This window comes from Meriones unguiculatus, chromosome 6 (genome assembly GCF_030254825.1).
Source record: "Meriones unguiculatus strain TT.TT164.6M chromosome 6, Bangor_MerUng_6.1, whole genome shotgun sequence".
Lineage (NCBI taxonomy): Eukaryota > Metazoa > Chordata > Mammalia > Rodentia > Muridae > Meriones > Meriones unguiculatus.
The window spans coordinates 86,212,047-86,218,656 of record NC_083354.1 but is presented as its reverse complement, the minus strand read 5'-3'; positions in this window follow the sequence as shown (position 1 = coordinate 86,218,656).

Sequence of the window (6,610 nt, the reverse complement as noted above, 5' to 3'; positions counted from 1 at the left end):
TTCCTTGAGTGAAAGCAGAATGGGGACTCCTGAAGGGTGGAAGGTACAGCAGGGAAGGAAGATATAAGATTGACATATTTTATATTAAATGCACTACTTGGTGTGCTAGCTAAAAAGGTAAAAAGCAAACAAAAACTTGTTAAATAAGTGAGGGGACCTAACACTCCAAACCAAAAATCTACTGGTTTTTCATATCAGTGGGTCTCAACTTTGCTAATGCTGTGGCCCTTTCATTCATGTCTTTTCTCGTTTGTGGTGACTCTCAACCATAAAATTATTTTTGTTGCTACTTCATAATTGTAGTGTCCATACTGTTATGAAGTCATACTCTTATGAATCGTAATGTAAATATTTTTTGGAGATGGAGGTTTGGCAAAGAGGTTGTGACCCACAGGTTGAGAACCGCTGCTCTATATAACCGTCTCCAAAGTGTGGTCCCAGATAAACAGTAACACCCTGGAATGTCTCACCCCGTCTTTGCAGATCAGAAGCCTCAAGAAGAGCCAATTCTGGGATATACTAAAATGTGAAAACCACTTGCCTTTTCTATAATTCTCCTGAATTATCAGATCATTTTCCCTCAAAATTTAAGGGTGAAGATAGGTGGTTGCAAGGATATGCATATCTGTGTGTACAGGGGTGCATGGGAGGAGTGAGCATGTTTGTGGGTACATCTGTGCACCTGTGTTGGGACCACAGTTGACATCTGGGGTCTCCCTCAAGTGTTCCTTCCTCTTGTTTTTTTAAGACAAAGTCTGTCACTGAGCCTAGAGCCCACTGATGGGCCAGGCTGGTTGGCCAGCAAGCCCCTGGGATCCTCTTGTCTTTGTCTCCCCACTGCGGGGGTTCCAGATGTGAGCTGCCGTGCCTGGGTCTTAGAGGCATGCTAGGGATCCAGGCCCAGGTCCTCATACGTGTGTGATAACTACTTTACTGACTGAGCTATCTCCCCAGCCTGGGATTGAAAATGGCACAAACCCCACCATGATGATGCACAGCTGTAACCTCAGCACTTGGAAGGTTGAGGCAGGAGGATAACCCCAAGTTCCGAACCACTCTAGGTTACAGAGCGATACCCTGTCTTGAAAAGAAAAGGGAAAGAAGGGAGGGAGGGAGGAAGGAAGGGAAAGAAAAGAAATTGAGAGAAGGTAGAAGGAAGGAAACCTAGCTCCAAAAAATACGAAGGCATTTCAAATACAGAACGCCATGGGCAAAACAATTCCTGTGAGCAGGGTGTCCCAGGGGTGGAGTTTAATCCCCTCAGCGGGACTAGAGATGCAACCTGGGCCAGTAAGGTGTGAACTCAAATTAGCCCAGTCTATAAATCTAGGGCCTTGAGAAACAGGAGAGTTGGGGAATGTGTGGCCCTCTGGGGAGCTGCTCTTTTCCTAGGGCGCAGAGCTAATAGCCTGAGTCCAGCCACCGGCTGAGCCAGCACAGGAATGTGCAATCAGGTTTCATTGCACTGCAGGGTGTGGAGAAAGCAAGAAATCCCGAAGCCTCCAGGCACAGCAGAGGCCAGCAAGACACTGCCGTGTGGGGCGTTTGCACAACCCAGGGACAGTCCATGGCACTGGGAGCTGGACAGAAAGAAGCGGCGAAAAAACAGTTTCAAGCATAAAACTGGAGGAAGGAGAGAAGACTATAGATATTGTGCCCAGTGAGAAAATTTTATAGCTTCCTCGTATGAATGTACAGAACTAAAATGGACAAATGGTGGCCATAGCTAGTTTTTCAAAGAAGATAAGCAGATGTCAATGGAGGGGAGGAAAATTACTCAAGTCTCGTTAGCCATTAGAAAAATACAAACACAATAAAATCCCACTTCACACTCATAACAAAACTAAAAAAAAAAAAAAAAAAAAAGGCTAACAGCCATGAGTGTACATAACTTGGAGCCCTCAGACATTGCCTTTGGAAATGTAAACTTCTGGGGCCATTTTGAAAACTCCATTGGCAGGGTTTTAAAACAATAAACATTAAACAGTGCGTGACCTGATAATTCCTCCTCTTAAGTACATGCCTATGAGAGGTGGCAACGTACCATGTCACCAAAACTTATCAGGGGTGTTCATAGCAGTGTTATCTATGATAGTCCCCGGATGAAAGCACGCCAAATCATCCATCAACTGATAAAAATGCAGGTATGGGTAAAGATAGCACACGTGTGTGTGTGTGTGTGTGTGTGTGTGTTTGTGTCTGTGTGTGTGTGTGTGTGTGTGAGAGAGAGAAAGAGAGAGAGAGAGAGAGAGAGAGGGATGGGGTGGGGTGGGGGCAGAGAGGCAAAGACAATTTGATGGCATAGACTATAACCCCAGAACTCAGAAGGCTGAAGCATAAAGATCGTAGTAGCTCTAAGAGCAGCTTGAGTTACTCAGGCAGGTTACACATAAAACTCTGTTGCCCTCCCCCCACCAAAAAAAAAGGAAGAAAAAGAACAAGAAAAAAAAATAAAACAAAACACCAGACATGAAGTAAAACTGGCAAAATATTAGCAGATCCTAAACCAGGCCAGTCAGTATATATAACTCTACTGTTTCCACTATTTTTCATTTTGTATTTTAAATTTTATCTATGATTGTGTTCCCAAAATTCTGTTTAAGTGAAGTTATCTGATAAATGTATATCTCCTTAGGTACACATGAGAGGCTTACTCTTTTAAAGCTGGAAAAAATGATAGAAATCTTTCTTGGCTCTGATTATTATATACCTATAAAGTTTGCCAAGTGTGGTAGCACATGTCAGTAATCACAGATCTGGACGTGTAGGCAGAAAGATCAGGAGTTAAAGGCCAGGCTCGGCTACAGAAGAACCTACCTCAAGAAAGAAAAAAAAAATCTATAAAACTATAAGGAAATTGAAGGCACTTAGAAAAGGCACAAACAGTTTTTGGAGCCTGAAGCACCAACCAAGGACCATGCATGGACTGGACCTAGGTCCTCTATACAGATGTAGCTGATAAACACCTTCATGTGGGTTTTCTAGTAAGGGGAGCAGTAGCTGTCTGTGTCATGGGTTCTGTTGCCTGCCTTTCAACCACTTTCCCCTAGCAGGGCTGCCTCACCAGGAGACAGGGAAAGAGGCTGTGCTCAGTCCTGATGTGACTTGATGTGCTGGGGTAGGCTGGGGGCTCTTCCTTTCTGAGGTGTAGAAGGGGGATAAGGGAAAGAAGAAGGGGGGAGGACCAGGAGGAGACAAGGAAGGGGGCTACAATAAGGATGTAATGTGAATAATTTTTTAATTAATTATTTTAAATAGAATAATAAAGTTACTAAAAAGGTGCACAAACAAAACTTTATTTGCTTAGAAAGGATGAACACTGTGATGGTTTTTTGTTTGTTTTGTTTTGTCAACTTGAGCCAAGCTAGGATCATCTGGGAAGAGGGAGCCTCAACTGAGAAAAACACCTCCATAAGTGTTTTGGCCTGTAAGAAAATCTGTATGGCAGTATCTTGATTAATAATTGATGTGGGAGGGCTCAGCCCACTGTGGGTGGTGCTCACCCTAGGCGGGTACTCCTGGAGAGTATGAAAAAGCAGGCGGGGCAAAGGCCTGAGAGCAAGGTGGTGAGCAGTGTTCCTTCCTAGTCCCTACTTGAGTTTCTTCCTGTGCTCCTGCTTGAGTTCCTGCCCTCCGTGGTGATGGCCCATGACCCGGTTATACCCAGCTTCCCATGGGTTCTGGGCACTCAGACTTCTGTCCTCACACTCACGTGGCAAGCCCTTTACCTGCTGAGTCATCTCCCCAGCCCGTGATTTGCATTTATGACGAGCAATTTTTGTATATCACAAACATTCTTATTACCTATCTTTATTGGTGTGTATTTGTTGTGACACTTTGGGGTTTCATAAAGCCGTTTTCAGACAAGTATACGACGTGCATTGAGCCTATTTTCCACATTCCCACCACTCTCTCCTTTCCTTCCCCTTCCTTGCCCCGTTACTCCCTTGCTTCTCTAGACAGTTTTACTTTTATTCTATGTGCTTTATGGTCATATTTATCTGCATAAAATCTATGATCCAAAAATGAAAGAAAACTTAATATTAGTCTTCCTTAGTTTGACTTTAATTCACTTAAAATGACAATTTCCAGCTGCAACCATTTTTCTGCAAAAAAAAAAAAAAGTAATTTCTTTCCTTTTCATGGCTAAATAAAATTGGATTGTAAGTCTGCGGCACATTTTTTAATACATTTCTCGGCTATTTTTGTATGCATTGCAGTGGGTATACAATGCCTCTTCATTACATTTCCTTAGCGTGGCACTTTTCAACCTGCCTCCTTGGGGGCTGAATGACCCTTTCACAGGGGTCGCCTAAGACCATTGGAAGACACAGATATTTCTATCACGATTCTTAACAGTAGCAGAATTGCAGTTATGAAGTAGCAACAAAAATAATTTTACGGCTGGGCGTCACCACGACATGAGGAACTGCATGACAGCACTGCAGCAGCTGAGAATTGCTGCCTTGGCGGTTGGTGATTCGGGTCATCTTTTCGTGGGATCACAGGCCACTTGTATATCTTCTTTGGAGAAATGTCCATGTTAATCATCGGCTCATTTTTAAATTGAGCCTTTGTTTCTTTATTATTAAACTATACAAATCCTTTCTGCTCTAGACACAACTTCTTTATCAATGTTTCTTTCTGTTTCTAGATGGTATCCTTTGAAAGATCGGCTTTTAGATTTTAGTGTAGCCCAACTTACCTTCTCTCTCTCTCTCTCTCTCTCTCTCATTTCTGGCATTTTTAGTGTCATATCCAAGAACTCATTGCCATATCTAATATTAAAATATTTCCCCACTGTGTTTTCTTCTAAGGTTGTTTTGTGTGTGTGTGTGTGTGTGTGTGTGTGTGTGTGTGTTGTGTTGTTGTTGTTGTCTTCTGTTATGCTTAGGTCCTTGGTTCACTGGAATTAACTTTTATAGCTGCACCCAGGGATCTGCCTTCCTTCTTTTGCATGTTACTATCCAGTTGTTCCAGAATCATTTGTGGAAAAAAAAGAAAAAAAAAAAAAGAAATAATAATGTCTGTCTCCACTGAACTTTCTTAGAATCCTTGTCAGAAGTGAATTGATCCTCATGTGAAGGTTGGTTTCTAGATTTTCTGCTCATTCTGTGGCTCTGTTTCCTGCTTCTGTGTCAGTCCCACACAGGCTTTCTTACTGTAAGGCTGCAGTGAGACTTGATATCAGGAAGCGTGGGTCCTCCAGCTTTTTTTTTTTCATGATTGTTTGATGCATGTGTGTGTGTATACAGACAGACAGACATGCATACATACACACATCACTTCTAACCCATTTCATTTTGCGTAGATCCTTTTTAGAGTTGAGCCCTCAAGCAAAGTCCTTCCCTTTGATTCTGTGTAACGGCCATCTTTTCCTCCCTGTGGGGATGTCCTGGCTTCGTTCCTCTGGGCCTGCCATCTTCAGAAGGGTGGCTCTTTCTGGAACCGCCTGAGTCAACTCTGAAGAACAAAAGGCTCTCTATAAGAGTTGTGGATTTTCCTTCTTCCTCAAATTTGTTCTTGGGCCAGGTCTCTCTTCATGGTGTTGTTGTTTTAAACTCTTGAGACCTTTAAGATAATTACTCTATCTATGATTATTCTAGTTGAATTGTTCAAACTTGAACTGAGCACATGCCTTAATAACAGGTTCTTTGGACTCTTTTCCATGTGTGTATACAAAGCATGCACACAGAGACAAGCATAACTTATATGGTAAAGGTATATACATACAGCTTTAGAAAATTATGTTATGAGGGCTATAGGTACACATACATACAGGGATACATATTTTCACTTGTAAGCTTCTACATATAGCTTCTTTCCTAATTGATTACACGTAAAGTCAGAGCAAAATTTTAGTTCAAATCAACAAAAGAACCTGTTCCTCCTCAGGCATTAGAGTATCTATGTCAATTCTTTCTGTGCCATGATGAACACAAGTCCCTCAATACCATCACACTGGCATTTAAGACTGGCAACATCTAGTTAAAATTCTATCAAGTCTTTGCAAGTGGCAAGGAAGCCATCCTGGCATGAGACACTTGATATTTTCCAAACTTTTAAGCCGTCCAATATATATCTTAAGAAATTATTCTAAAAAGAGAGAGAGAGAGAGAAGGGCTGTTGCGCTCATTTTTAATCTCTTTTTCATTTGGAGTTCCTTAAATCCTCTCCCTTCCAACCCCGCAACCCTAGGTAGAAGAGAGAAGGTTAGTGGAGAGAGGCTTGCAGACCCCTTCACCTCTGACGGCTGTTTAGGATTGAGGAGTTCTTTTAGGGCCATACCAGTCTTTATCAAGAGCCAGCAGTCTCCTCTAAACCACTCTATTGAAATGTTTCTCTCAATCCAGCTCGCCATTGGTCTCTGGTCTCTCCGAACTGCCACACCGCACACAGCACGCTCTCTTTCCTGTTGACATCCCTCAGAGTCCTAGACCACGCCCCTCTCTGTGCTGCATGAGGCAGGCTGTTAGCAGCTGGCAAAGACCATGCCCTGCAGCATGAAATTACCAGCTGTGGACAAACTAAAGCCCAAACTAAAATCCCCCACACTTGGGATTAAAACAAAAACATATTTACATAACATAACTGAGTTTTTAAAGAAACC